At 51.5% G+C, this 14889-nt stretch overlaps 1 protein-coding gene and 1 long non-coding RNA gene across 5 annotated transcripts in view; one reads left to right on the top strand and one right to left on the bottom strand.

Annotated features, from left to right (window-relative positions):
- Nucleotides 1–14889, bottom strand: part of Tafa1 (TAFA chemokine like family member 1) — a 358217-nt gene that overhangs the window by 200737 nt on the left and 142591 nt on the right. The window lies entirely within an intron of this gene.
- Nucleotides 1–14889, top strand: part of LOC144371201 (uncharacterized) — a 36847-nt gene that overhangs the window by 2913 nt on the left and 19045 nt on the right. Inside the window, exon 2 of the long non-coding RNA XR_013431403.1 lies at nt 10865–11185. This is a non-coding gene — a long non-coding RNA (uncharacterized LOC144371201). The remainder of the gene's footprint in view (nt 1–10864; nt 11186–14889) is intronic.

Genomic DNA, 14889 nt, shown 5'->3' with positions numbered 1-14889 from the left:
TTCTGGTCTGACACCTGTCTCATTGGTCTTCTGACACCTGTCTCCTTGGTCTTCTGGTCTGACACCTGTCTCATTGGTCTTCTGGTCTGACACCTGTCTCATTGGTCTTCTGGTCTGACACCTGTCTCATTGGTCTTCTGACACCTATCTCATTGGTCTTCTGACACCTGTCTCCTTGGTCTTCCTGGGCTACGACTTTCTTTTTGATTGACCTCAACAGATAATTTATACAGATAATAATAATTTGTTACTCATGTTGGTCTGATTTTTTTCATGATTAGGCTGGGATTATGAGCATTTGGAAGGACAGACATGATCAAGTATCATGTTCTCCTTGTCTCAAGGGACCGTGTAATCTACATGCACCTATGTGCCTATTTGTGCTCATCTTTATTACCTGGCTGAGGTAGTATCTGCCAGGCCTCTTGGGTTGGCTTCTCCTCCCTGTGACCCCAACATCCACAGGAGGAAGACTTACTTTGGCCCTTGGTTTCAAAGGTTCAGTCGGTGGTTCAGAGCCTGGCTCTGGGCCTGAGGTAAGGCAGAGCATCGCGGTGGAAAGTGTGTGTGTGCACATGCATGTGTGTGTGTGTGTGTGTGTGTGTGTGTGCGTGCGCACGTGTGGGAGGGGGTGGATAGCTCAGTTCATGATAGCCAGGCAGGGAGAGACAGAGTGGGAGGAAGGGGACAATCGGCAAGGGCAAGCCCCCAGTGACCGACTCCCTGTCTACACTACTGCCCAGTTAGGCCATTTAAATGATTTCCCCAGCAGCTCTCCTAATCTGATCATGTCCCCCAAGCACTCCTGCATTGCCACATGTGCTGTTCCAGGGGACAGCTCACACTGCATGTTAACACTTCTCTCCCGAGAGGCACCCCCCCCCCCCCCCGCTCCCTTCCCGGTGCCACGTGGTGTGGAAGGAGGCCCTCTGCAGGGTCCGCACCTGGAGGGGGCAGCGAGCTCCTCCCTGGGGTCCTCAGCACTCCTATTTGCTGCTCTCCCCCACTTACCAGCTTGCTCAGCCCACGTCTTTCTGGCGGTATGGGCTCATGGGTATTTATTCTGTGCTTGGGATTTTCGTCCAGCAGGACTTTATGCATTGCCTTGGCTGCTGCTGCGCTCCAGCTGACCCCTGCTGACTCCCGAGTCCCTCTGGGCTCCATCAGTGTGGGCTGCTCGGTTGCAGCACTTCCTTACTGCCTGGTCCTTAGGAGATGCCCCAGGCCCATCTCACTCCTGGGATCATCCACTTCTCCAAGGACATGTCCTCATGTCCTTTATGAGACAGCAGGATTAGAAAGCAACAGGTGTGCTCCCTGTCGCGCTAAAGAATACGTATGCACGTGTCCCAGGCTTCCGTGCAGCCCACCCTGAGAAGGAAACCGCATGGCGGAACCCCGGCGCTCACGCAGCCTCGTCCCTGAGGTTGTGGACTGCACTCACTTCCAAACTCATTTAAATCCGCATTGTTTCTCCTTCCCCTTCGGCGAAGGGGCTTCATATATTTTAACAGTTGCTTTTTAAAATCTTATTCTTCCTTCGTCTGCCATTCTTCTGTTCTCTAAAATCATTTTTAACTCGCATACATTAAGGTTCCCTCACTGTGCAGTGAAGTCCAATGGGTCTTGACAAACGCATGCTGTCAGGGAGCTCGATTGCAGTATCATTCATGTCCCTCTCTGGGCTCTCAACAGCCCTCTGCCGTTCACCTGCCCAACCTTGCCTCCGCTGAACTTCTGGCTCTCGGCCATCTTTTCACCTCCTCCCAAGTTTTCCATCTTTTATGGCTGTGATTATGCCCTTGGTGACTGGCCTCTTTCTCTCGGTGACATGCCCTTCCGTGTCCTGCAGATGTCTTTGCCTGGGAAGCACGTCTCTTGTAACAGCTGATGGGCTAGGTGCCGGCATGCCGCGGTTGGCCCACCCAGGTGTTGAAGGGCATCCGTCGCGTCCACTTTGGAGGGAGTGTAAACAGGGATGTTACGAGCACCGTGTGCAGGCTGTTGTATGAACAGAGGCCTTCAGATCAGCTGGGTGGATACCGAGAGAGTGACTGCTGGACCTCAGGGTGGGACATCAGCTCCGAACACAGCTGATGGGCTGGTCTCTGAAGTGGCTGCCCCAGTGTTTTCTCCCGGCCACCGCGAATGAGGGTCCCTGTGGCTCCACCCTCCTGCTAGCCTTGGGTACCTCAGCTTGAGGATGTCGGCCATTCCAGCAGCTCCTGTGCTATGTCCAGGCAGTGCGCTGCCTGCGTTTTCTCCTGTCCATCACTGGCCTTTCCGTTCTCCTAACAATGTCTTTCACAGAGCAGAATGTTTTAATTTTCATAAACTCTAATTTGTCAATTTTTGATGGATCATGCCTTGCGCACTGCTATCTAGAAACTCATCCCCAATGCAAGGTCCCCTAGATGTTCAGGAACTTTCCATTTCTCAGAAAGTGTATGTTTTTCAGATGGCAAAGCTGGGGGGTGGAGAGGGACAGTGACCGGGTTGAGTCTCCTACACTCCTACCAGCATCCTGCTGCTTGGGAACCACAGAGCTTGGGGAAGCTGAAACCAGACTGCGGAAAGTGCCTGGGGCATACATCTGACCTGTCAATCACGGCTGCTGTTGATGCTACTCCTCGCAGGTGAACTTGTCACCTCTGGTTTAAATTCCGGCTGTGCCCCACTAATCCACGGCAAACCTCTGTGGCACACAGGGTGAGCAGTGCTTGCCGCGTTTAGCACAGCATCATGGAATTTTTTATTGCTATGAGTAAATAATGCAGAAATCTGAGAGTGCTTCATTTCCGTGACCAGCAGCAATATATCAACCTCTAAGCAACGCTGTGCTTCTTAATGAGCTACTTGGACTAGGACTGCAGAGAAGTCCCCGCTCACTTTTTGGGGTGTCTCCCTCTCATCTTCAAAAGCAAATATTTGGCATCTATTAGTTAAGACACGGACAATGTCCCTCTGGTGGATGTAACATAACCAAGACAGCTCAGGTAAGTGGAGGTGGGGGATACCCCGTGGCACACGCTGCACGGGCGGGCTGCGGTGGCTGGTAACTGTCAATGCCTCTTGGGGTCACTGAGTGCCAGAGCAGCACCAAGCGCTGACCGGAAAGGGCCTGAGGGACCAAGTGTCTCGCTCAAGGTCACACAGCAAGAAAGCAGCAGCACAAGGATTTGCATTCTGGTCCCTCTGAACGTGGGACCTGTATCCTCCAACGCTTGCTTTTATACCTCCTGGAAATCGTGTCGTGAGAAAGCCATATTTCACCAGAGCCCCGTCCTGCCAGGTTTCTTGCAAAGAAAAGAAAAGGCCTTTTATGCCTGCGATAAAGGGCCAGAGGATTTTGGAAGATTATACTAGAAGCTTTACCCTGGCCACGTGGACAGGGCAGTGACAATGAGCACAGCTTAATGGGCAAGCAGTGTCATTCGGGACCTCCTTGGCAGATCAGGGAAAGAGCTGCGTTCTACAACAACCGGGGAGCTAAGAAGAACAGGAAGGAAGCCTTGGGCCTTGTGGAGTGTCGAGCTGCCGATGCATGTCAAGGAGAAGACCAAGAGCCCAGCCGATCTCTTCCTTCTAACAGGCTGATCCACGAAACGCGTGCTAACGTGTTTGGCACAGTCACTTGAATGGCAGCTTCAATACAAGCCAACGGCGTACCGTGGTCGACACTCAGAGGTGGCTGATATTGGGACCAAGATCCCCTACGGCGAAGCTGACTCTTCCTTATGTAGTCATGTGTGTGTGTGTGTGTGTGTGTGTGTGTGCACGCGTGCACGCTTGTACGCACACATGTGTAATAACCCTCTGAGGCTAAGGCAGGCAAAAAAATCAAATGTTTTTATGAACGTCACGGTCGACTTGGTTCAATATTGGAGGAGCATGCCCAAGGCCTGCGGGCTTCACACAGAGCTAGGACGCTGCAGCTGGGCACACACCCTGGTCTCCTACTTTCAGTGAGTGTTCACTGTGCCTGTGTCCTATTACTCCTCACAGCTCCCAGATTGAAGGCTCCTGAGCTTGTCACTTGTGCGTCTTCCTGGGTGGGCATGAGGTAGGGACTCACAGGCTTCACACTCTTCCCTGTGGCTCGGCACCTCTCCTACACCCCAGTCTACAGCCCCCGACCTGCAGGGGGTTTGGAGTCAGAAACTCAAGTCAGCCCTTTGATTTCCTTCTGGGATATTGTTCCTCCTAACGACATGATGCCAGGCCAGATCCATGAGCTGTCCCTTGAGATTTCAAATATTAAACAGAAGGATGAAAAACAGAGAAGAAACAATAAGGAAATAACGGTGGAATTCATTCATGACAGAAGTGAAATAGATGCTGCGTCTTAAATCCTCGTGGGCTGATTTCTTCTGCTGAAGAGTTCCTCAACATTCCCTTCAGGGTCTCAGATATGAGAGTCCCCCAGTGAATTTGGTTTTACCTGTATTTGTTGGAACGGGTCTCTTCTTCATGGTACCAAAGCGCTACAACTGATCCTGTCACCAGCAGGATCAGGTTCCAGTTCTGCCCGAGCACAGAGGAGCTGGTAAGCACCGAGGCGTGGGTCTATTCTGGCCATCCTAAGTGACTTACAAGTGCCCCCATCTGCAAGTTGAGAGCTGCTGCGCCCAGAGAAGAGTTGATGAGAGGGAATGTGGGAATTCCCTGGCTGGAGGTGCTGCCCTCCCACCTGGAGCTGAGCTTGGGCCAGCGCAGAGCCTGCAAAGACGCTCATCTGGGCAAGAGATGAACACCCCGCAGCAGCAGCCGGCCCCCTCCCCACCCAACGTCCCGTTTGACGGACCTCCTTTAGATCTGACGAGTTAAACAACCGATGGACACATGGATAATGCCGGAAGGGGACTCCGGGTAAAGCAGATTATGAAAAGGCAGAAAGTCCAGGAGAACACCAGAGACAGGTGAATGGACACCCATGTGTACATGATTGTGACCAACGGCTTGTCACAAGAGAGGACATCTTGTCCCAAAGTCACCTACACGAGGGCAAAAGAGGCGGAAGAGGCCACCGAAGCTGGTCGTGTTTTCTACCCAGGAGAAGAGCCAACCAGCAGAACACAGGGCTCCCTCTGCACCCAGATGACCCGCAGGGCACTCTGTGGACGGTCAGCCTCTCTCCAGGTCACCTCTCGCCCCTCCTCCACTCGCTCTGCTCCAACCTCCCGGGTCTTTCTCCAGCTCCTGATGGGATCCAGCTGTCTTCCTCAGAGCCCCCACCCCTGCTCTTTCCTCTGGCTTCCTTGCCCCCCACCCCGGGCCCCAGAGGTGTCCATCCTCACAGCAGGGTTCTTGGTGATGCTGGGGGAGTGAAGACCAACGGTGGGTGGCCGCCCTCTGCTGTGCAGCCTTCACGCCCCAGATGTCCTCTGTCACGGCGGTTACCTTTCCACAGGACAATGCCCATCACAACTCCTTATGGGTATGTAGAGACCCTCCCCTGTAGAATATCTGCTCCCCCAGGGCTGGAGTCCTGTCTACCTCCATCACCCCATTGCCCTCGGTACCCAGGAAGGAGATTGGAAGATGACAAAGTGCACATCTTCAACATCCAGTAACAGACGGATTCCAAGACGAGCAGCAGTGAGTGAAGGCGCTGATCAGTGTGTTCAGACGCTTCTTTCTGGAATACCTCTTTCACACCAGGACAGCTGTGCACAGGTGGAGAGCACCAGGTAGAAAGCATACTCCATCCGTAAGCACAGATTCCTCAGTGCACCTAGTAGCTGCACCCCCTGTCAGCACCCAGAGGCTGCTGCCATTGGGACAGGAGAAGAGCGCACACAAAGAGGAAGGACACTTGGATAGTGACGGTGCGCTCAGCTCCAAGGAGCCGCAACAGCGCTCTGGACGCTGATTCCCTTCATTTTGGTAGGCCAGAGGGTAAATGGCTTTGGCGGGGCGGAACGCCAACGGTTCACCTCGTCAGCTCAGTGATTCTGAGGATGTGAGCAGCCCAGGAGAAAGCCCCACATCTGGGCCCACCGGACCTCCCCTAACAGGTGGATAGCTGGCAAAGACCCCGATGGGGGGTGGGGACTCACGCCGAGAATCATGGGGCCAACGCCTGCTCTGTCAGCACGTCCCCGAAGGACCTCCACCACTGGCTGTGAGTCTGGAGGCCAGGCCCCGAGAACAGGCCTGGGCCAGCTAGGTCTCTCCGAGCTGAGATATTTACGAGGAAGCCTTCTAAGCTAGATTTCACCTTCCTCAGGCTTGATAACCGAGTCACACATCGGAGATGAAACAAACGGAAGGTGTTAAATAATGGAGAAATCTTCCAAAATAGGACTTGGCGGTCACAGAAGACACAGTTCCAATTATTTTCCTCCCTTGCTCTTTCTCTCAAACACAAGCTCATTACAAATCCAGGGCAGAAAGAAAGAAAAACAGAGAGAGAGAGAGATCTGTGATGGAGCAGGGTGCTCTCAAATCATGTTTGAGCATGCTTAGAAAAAAACGATAAAATTGGCGCTGATGAGATCAAAAGTCAGGCCCCCTGTTTTGAGCTACCGTGGGCTTCATGTCTGTTGACTTGAACTAGGCATTTTTGGATTTCATATTCCAGGCAAAAGTCATACATAGAGTGTGCCGGTTTTTATGCCTTTTATGATAGCTGGACCTATGATTAAACTAGAAAATATTAAGTTTTCCAACACGGCAAACGTGAACAACGCATAGAAAAAAAGTTCTTAGGGATGTTGCCGTGTTGGTTGATAGACCGGCAGGCTCATAGCAATTCAAAAAATCAGAACCCACAACTGTGATTCTGAATCACCATCTGAACATACCGGGAACCACAGAGCCACGGGACCATGGAGCTGCAGAGAGCAGATCATGCACGGTGAGGAGGCAAGACGGGACGGCGGCATCGTGAAACGCACCCCCTAACTCAGAGCTGTGTGGGCCAGGGCACGTCGGTGCCGACCTCCACTTGTTGTGAACGGCGTTAGAACGACTGCTGTATCACGCGGTCTTCGCATGGAGGATCAGGCACGCCCCAGGCTGTACTCGTTTTCTATTGCTGCATAACAAATCACCACAAATCTAACAGCTTGAAATAGCACCCATCTATCCCCTCCCGGTCTCCAGGGTCAGCACTGTGCCCAAGCCTGCTGGCTTCTCTCCCAGGGTCTCCCGGGGCTAACATCAGTGTCCGCGGCCTGGGTCACGTGAAGACCTGCTCCCAGAGTTCACTGGGTGGCCGGCGGGGCTCACCCCCTTGCAGTCCCGTGGCAGAGGGGACCCTTCCACACCCAGCTGTGACTCAGGTCCCCGTCACATGGCCTTACCCATGACATGGCAGCTCTCTCAGGTCTGGTGGGAGGACAGCCCCACGGATCTGGATTTCTCAGGCTTTGCATCTCTCACTTTAGCCCCATGCTCTCCAGGGCTCCCTGGTTAGCCCCCACACACTCTGGAGGCGATGGCTCAGAGGTCATGGCTCAAGGGAGTGGGGAACCAGCACGTGCAACTGGGAGAGAATCTTCAGCTACAGACGTGAATGCACAACCTGAACACCTGTCTTGGTCTCTCTGTGGGGAAATAGACTCATGGGACCCTGAAAAGGTGGAGGTTAAGATATTGTTCAACAGTACTTTTCCACCACCACCACCACCACCCCTGCCAAAACCAAACAGAATGAGGCCTTGCTGGGCCTGAGTTGGGGTCCGACCAGTAGAGACACCCATTAGGGCTGACCTTTAATGGGAGCCACAGCGTGGAAAGGAGTTGGGTCTTCCTTGGAATGCAGCCAGGTCCTACACCCAGGGAAAAGGGACTCCCGAGGTGTCTCAGGCTGGAGGAAAGACTGTGACCTGGAAGCCGCACCGACTCAGCCTCCTGTAACCACGTGCTCAGAGAGCGGGCGCTCGTCCCCGATCCAGTCAGGAAGCGGCACCCGGCTGCAGGTGCCCAGGGGCGCTGTTGCTGCTGCCGCTGAAATGGTGTCACCTGCCCTGGGCTGGTGCCCGGATCACAGACAGAAGGAAGGACCGCCCCAGACCACCCCATGCTTTACACAGCAGTCTGACCAGGGACAAGGTCGTGAATTAAAAAAAAACAAAACTCCACGTCCACTTATTTCTTTCTTCCCTTGTTTTGGAGGTGGGATACCGGGGATTGAACTCAGGGCACTCGACCACTGAGCCACCTCCCCAGCCCCATTTTGTATTTTATTTAGAGACAGAGTTTCACTGAGTTGCTTAGGGCCTTGCTTTTGCTGAGGCTGGCTTTGAACTCGCCATCCTCCTGCCTCAGCCTCCTGAGCTGTTGGGATGACAGGCGTGTGCCACTGGGCTCTGCCATGGCCCCTTATTTCACACATTTAAGAACAAAAAGGACCAGGTGTGGTGGTGTGCGCCTATAATCCCAGTGGTTTGGGAGGCTGAGGTGGGAGGATCCCGAGTTCAAGGCCAGCTCCTGCAACTTAGTGAGGCCCCATCTCAAAATTAAAAAATAAAATAAAATAAAATGGGCTGGGGGATGTGGCTTAGGGGGTTCACTCCCTGTTACAATGAATCGATCAAACAAAAATGGGCAAGGCTTACATACCAGTGAATATAAAAAATGGTGAGGCCCCTGCCCATTTCTGGAAGTCTCCAAGTCCACATTACTCCCCCGCTACCTGCACACCCAATCACAGAAGAGGATGAGGGACGCAGAGGGACATGCCCTTCACGAGCACTGTGACCGTGACTGAGAACTCCACTCCTGTCCTCGGCTGCCTCTTGGGCTGACAGCTGACAGGACGGAGGTCCTGCCAGGGAGGATGATAAACTGTGGGGAGGCTCGGGATGAGGGGAGGAGCGTCTAGAGCTAGGAGCCCCAGGCTAAATCCGCCTGCGAGTATCCTGGATGCCGATTCTGCAAGAGGCGCAGAGGCCAGAACAAGCACTCCCTAAAGATCCACACCGTCTGCGGTTTTAAGGAGATATGAATCGCTAAGTGAATTCAAACCAGAAAGAGAAAACACGTCCCCTCTTGTCAAGTGGGAGTAACAGGAGCACTAACTCCTGGTGCTGTGGGTCATCAACGAGGTGCCATCGCATCCCGCACGGGGTACGCACAGGTGACCGTCAGCAGTCACCTGACGCTAGTGTTGTCGGGGATGGTTTGTATTGCTCTAAAACTGTTGACAGTGACCTACGTGGACGCACAGTTGGTCATTCCGAATCACCTGGTTAACTATGACACGTTGCAGTCACTTCATTTGGAGAGTGTCGTGGGAATTTTCAGACAACCGTGAACTCACGGATCCTGATTACCCAGGTCGCTCCACGAGCGTCAACAGAGAACCGTATTCTGAAAAACACGTGTTTTCTAAAGCCACTCACCGTACAACTTGACGTTTATGGCAGTCCTCACCCAGCAACGTGCCCTCACCCTGACCGCGGCCTTCAGTTCCCCACACACATTGACTTTCTAGGTTTCTAGCGTGCTGTGCTGCCCCACCCCTCTGTCAGGGCACCTTGCCACCTGGGGGAACAGAGTTATGTCCGCTGTCATCGATGTGGCTGGGTGTGACTGACCCCTGGCTCCCAGGGCTGCAGGGATCATGTGACCGGCTCTGATCAACCAGCAGGTCCCATTTCCTCAGCCCTGAGCCCTGGCTCAGGTGCAGACATCTGCCCAGCATGTGGCTCGGAACCACTGGCACAGAGGCATCCAGGGCTTGAGGTTACTGAGTGACAGAACAGGTGACTGACTGAACAGCCTTCTCATTAGGGTGACAAACAGAGAATAGCAACTCAGAGGCAATAAGCTGTGTCTGAGGCCAGGAAGTCCTGGTGTAGCTCCTCGCGGGTGTTAGCGAATCCCTGCTTTGTGTAAGATGACCTTAAACTGATTTTTCTCTTCCCAACTCAATGAGTTCTGAATACTACTAGTGATGCCATTGGGAAATTACTGTGTTTTCCATGAAACACGAGCAGCTTACTATCAACACATATTTGACAATGTTTTATAGCATTTTGTGACAAATCAGAGTCATATTAAAGAGGGAAAAAAATCCCTAACTTCAATCTCATTTTAAGGCTGTCAACAGGCTATTATCTCTCTCTCTGTCACTGATCGTCAATGGGCACACTCTTTTTTGAAGAAGTATCATGTTGTCTATATTGATACAGAATTCATTCAAATCAGCCATCATCCTAGTCCTCAGTAAGAGGACTCTCACTGTCAAAATGTGAGACACCGTTAAAACCCAACCCAAATTCTTCAAATTCACTAAAGACTGCTGGGTTGTTCATGCATGAATCTTTGTTTCTAAAATAAAGCTCACAAAAAATACTCAAAACCATCCCAAACTGCATGCCACACATGGATGATAAAAAGAACATAGGCTATGTCCCTAATGGGGCAGCTGTCCAGGTGAGTACATCTCCATTTCTACTGCAATGAACCCCAAGGCACGATGACCACAGAAGGCTTTGCATGTCTCTTGAAAGCTTAATTTAGAGAAAAATCCATGCCACCATTTTGCAATCCAACACATTTTCTTATTAGTGTGAGAAGCACCAAATTTTGCTCTATTTCCCCCACCTGTCCTTAGGTGAATGGCAGTGTTGGCCTCTTGGGACAATGTTGTCATTTATACTTATAGTCTGTTCCTGTGGAAAATTCACATCAATTGCAAGCAAACCCATGTAGAAATTCAAGGGAAAACTCATCAAAAAACATTTTCTAGTCTCTCGGGGTATAAGGTCATTGCCCCATTGTAGTAACACCCACATTGTACAGCTGCTGAAAGGGAGCCTCAGAGATGATGTGCCTTGCCGGGGACCACAGGTCCTGGCAGACAGCCTGCTCTGTGTCCCTCCCAGTCACCTCCTCCAATCTTCCCGAACAGGGTCTAGAACAGCAAGATCCACCTGGCTGACAGAGAGACCGACCATCGAGAGGGCTGAGATGAGCTCCATCAGAGCCCGGGGCCTTGCAATAATGTCCACTGGGTTTATCGACTCGGAGTTTCAGCTCATAAAGCACAAATCCCTATTATTGGACTGATTTAAATCATTTCTGAAGAGTGCAACGTCTCCAAATCAGCTGTATCTTGCAGAAAAAGTTGAAAGAAACCCCGCTTCCCGTGATCCGCACATCTCGGTGGAGAGTCACGGTCCATTTCCCGAGGCTCACCGGGGCTACGGAATTCCAACGCATTACACACAAGGTCAGTTTTATAGTGCATGTGGAACTGCAGCCGGCCACTCTGCTGTACAATTCTATAATGGGGTATGATTTACTAAATGGGAATAGTTATGCTCGAAGTGAAAGGGGTAGAAGGAAGCCAGTTTATAGGGCACCTGGGAGGCCAAACGGTACGTTGAGGACAGGCTGCAGGCCGGGAACCAGTAGATCTTGGTTACCTCGTAGATTAGTCATTAACTTGCTGCATGACCTTGGGCAAATCACTTTAGCCTTGAGAACCTCAGTTTTCTCACAAGGGAATTAGAAAGTCCACCAACAAAATCAATCAGAGCTTCGCAGAGAAGGCGTGTCCGAGGGAACGCAGTGCACGTCAGGACACGCAAGCTCATGGCTTCCCGTGTGTCCCTCCTTCTGGGCTCAGACACCTTCCCAGCCCACTAGCGTCCGGCAGGCTGCCTGCCAGCCCTGGCTCTGCCTCCTGGCCCCAGTGAGGACGTAGGATTGAAGCTGATCTATTAGAATATCCCCTTCCTCTCTTCCTCCGCACGGAGAACTGGTCCAAAGCCAAGCACAAGCTCAGAGAGGGCTGATCAGAGTCACTTTCGGAAACTCATAGGGACCAAGAGGAGGCGGGGTTGAGCCACTCTGTCAGCGCTCAGTGAAAGGCCAGTGGGAGCGTGCACCTTGACCATCTTCAGCTCCAGGTGAAGAGCTCCCTTCTGAGCCAGCCAGCCCAAAGGAAATGGGAAGAGGCGCTCTGGTCCCACAGGTAAGAGGTGGCACGTCACCATCCTCACAACCAACGGGAATTCCCAAAGCCAGTCTAGACCCATGAGAGAAGTGAGCGCTCACAGAGAACTGCGGCCCCCCGTGCCAGCTTGACAGGGAGGCAAACAGAGCCACCACGGCACAGCAGGCGGCAGCCTAAGCTGGAGCCGGGGCCAGGGCGGAGAACCTTGGCCGTTTGCTGGATGGCCGGAGGCTCAGGGCGACACGTCTGGGCAGGAACGACTCCGGGGAAACCAGTCACGGGGAACCCCACACTTCTGTGAGTTTTACAACCCGTCCTCATGCCGCACACGGGAGGGAGGAGCCCTGGTCCTTCAAGCAGGGAGAAGGAGACCAGGGACCCTTCTGAAATCCGCCAGAACTCGGTGTCCTTCACAAGTCTACCCTTGGGAGAACCTCGGTGACCACAGCCTGACCTGCTGGGGTGTCTTCAGCCCACAACTGACCTCTGGCTGTCCATGAAAGAGAAGGAGAACACAGGACCCGGGCTCACCAGTCACCCAGGCGGGAGAATGGAGCCAGCCACCGCTGGAGGGCTCAGCTGGAGCTCCCAGAAGTCCCAACGACAGGACCGCAGGCGCCCTCCCTTCTCCCGTGCTTCACCATCGCCTGCTGAAGGCCAAGGGCGGAAACACCTTCTGCCCAGCACACCACGTCGGGTTCTCCAAAAAAAAAAATCACAGCACATAGTCAAAGGCAAGCCACAGTGCAAAGAGTCAGAGAAAACCTCAGAAGCAGACACGGCAGGAGATGTACAGACAGCCTCGATGAAAATGCTACGGACTCTGGCCGGGAAGGCATGACACACAGGAACCCGTGGAGAGACGGAAATTCTAGGAAGGAGCCAAAGGAAGGGCAACAGGTGAAACAGCAGGAGGAGTGAAGAATGACTGATGGGACCGCAAGTCGAGTGGACACGGCCGAGGAGGGAGGCCCTGAGCTCCAGGACATCTCAGTAGAAACCTCTACTGGACTGAGAGAGACGGGCATCTCCAAGAACTGTGGGTCATCTGCAGTGACCGGAGACGGGAGAAGAGGGCAGGACAGGAGAGGAGAGGGAGCTGAAACAATGACCACATTCTCCCCAAATAAAGCCAGACGGCAAACCACAGGAATCTCACGGCACACCAGCAGGCAGGCGGGGTGGGGGGTCAGGGGGACACAGGCACCTCACTTTCCAACCACAGGAAACCAAGGGTGAAGAAGGGGGACTCAACTACAGAGAGCAGAGAGCAGAACGTGTCAACTGTCCTCGAGTCACCCAAGCCACAAGGAGTGAAGCAGGAACAAAGGCTTTTCTCCACAGCAGCCAAGAGGCTGTGGACCTGTAAGACACGTCAAGGGAAGTTTCTTGAAGGAATTTTATAAAGGTGAGAGATTCTGTAAAAAAAAAAAAAAAGATCTATTAAGAGAGGAAGCACATGGAAGAAAAATAAGTGAAGGTAAAATGAGAATGTTATTTTTATCCTTCTTGACTGATCTGACGTAAAAATTTGTCCAACACAAAAATAGCAAGAACAAGTTCAGTTATGGATTCTCATGCACATGCCGTTTATGAAGAGATGGTGCTTACGCGTGAGTGAAATGAGTTACAGAAATGACACGGCGCGGGAGGGAGTTGGGAGTCCTCTGTTGTAGGCTCCTCACACTAATCAGGAAGCAGCATGCTGTCACCTGAAACTGGGCTTAATTAGTTGTAAGTCTATATTGCAATCTCCAGGGTAACCACTAAAAAGCATTTTTAAAAGGTATGACTGATAGTAAGGAAGGAGAGAAAATGCAGGGGTTTTTTTTCAAATATTTATTTTTTAGTTTTAGGTGGACACAATATCTTTATTTTCCTGTGGTGCTGAGAATCGGATCCAGGGCCTCACACATGCTAGGCAAGTGCACTACCACTTGAGCCACATCCCCAGCCGCTAAAATGCAGTTTTAAAATGGTCAGTTAAAGCCACTAAAATTAGAAAAACAGAAGATGATAACAGAAACAGAAACCCTAGCAAGAAATTGAAAAAAAGTAAGATGTATGGTAGGTATGAGTTCAATAGTTTGCATAATCACCTTGAATCACAATGATCTAAATGCACAAGTTAAAAAACAGAGATTGTCAGACTGGATCAAAAATTCCCAAGTTCAAGTTATCTACAAATTCACTTAAAATATCATATAGATGGAAAATGTATCAATGGTAGGACAGAGAGATGATGGTTAACAGACACAGAAGTGCAGATGGATGGAAGGAAAGTTTCCTGGTGTTAGTACAGTAGGGTGACTATGGAGGACCATAATTAATTGTATGTTTCCTAATAACTAGTAGAGAGGATTCTGAACGCTCCCATCACAAACGTGATGAAACATGAGGTGATGGATATGCCCATTACCCGGATGTGGTCATTACACGTTATAAACATCTGCGGAAATATCTCACTGGGCCCCATAAATATATATATAATTACACTAAGGAAGAGTGAGAGGGGGTAGGATATTTACTTCAGACAGAGTATAAAGAACCATTCAGGATAAAGAGGTGCCACACACCATGACGAGAAGTCAGGTCTTAGTGACTGCCAAAGACGAAATCCTGTGTCTACCCAAGGAGCATCAAAGGCAAAATCGAGTAAGTGCAAAGAGGAAGAGATGGTCCACTGTTATAACCTGGATTCAACACTCTTCTGTGAGACGTGGAAACCCAGCAGGCAGAAAACGGTCAGGACAGGTCTGAATCGAACAATGTAAGTGAACTGGATAAAATGAACATCTACTTCATCCAACCACAGCAGAACACACATCTTTCATCTCCGTGAAAGCACACACGGAGCTTTTACCAACATACATCCCAGCTGGACCACAAAACACACCTTAGCAAGTTCAAAAGAAGAGGAATCATTAAATATCTGCTGTCAGATCACAGGGGAATTAACCCAGAGATCTACAAAG

The sequence above is a fragment of the Ictidomys tridecemlineatus genome, chromosome 16 (genome assembly GCF_052094955.1).
Source record: "Ictidomys tridecemlineatus isolate mIctTri1 chromosome 16, mIctTri1.hap1, whole genome shotgun sequence".
Lineage (NCBI taxonomy): Eukaryota > Metazoa > Chordata > Mammalia > Rodentia > Sciuridae > Ictidomys > Ictidomys tridecemlineatus.
The sequence above is the reverse complement of the archived record's forward strand: the minus strand, read 5'-3'. Positions and strand labels throughout refer to the sequence as shown.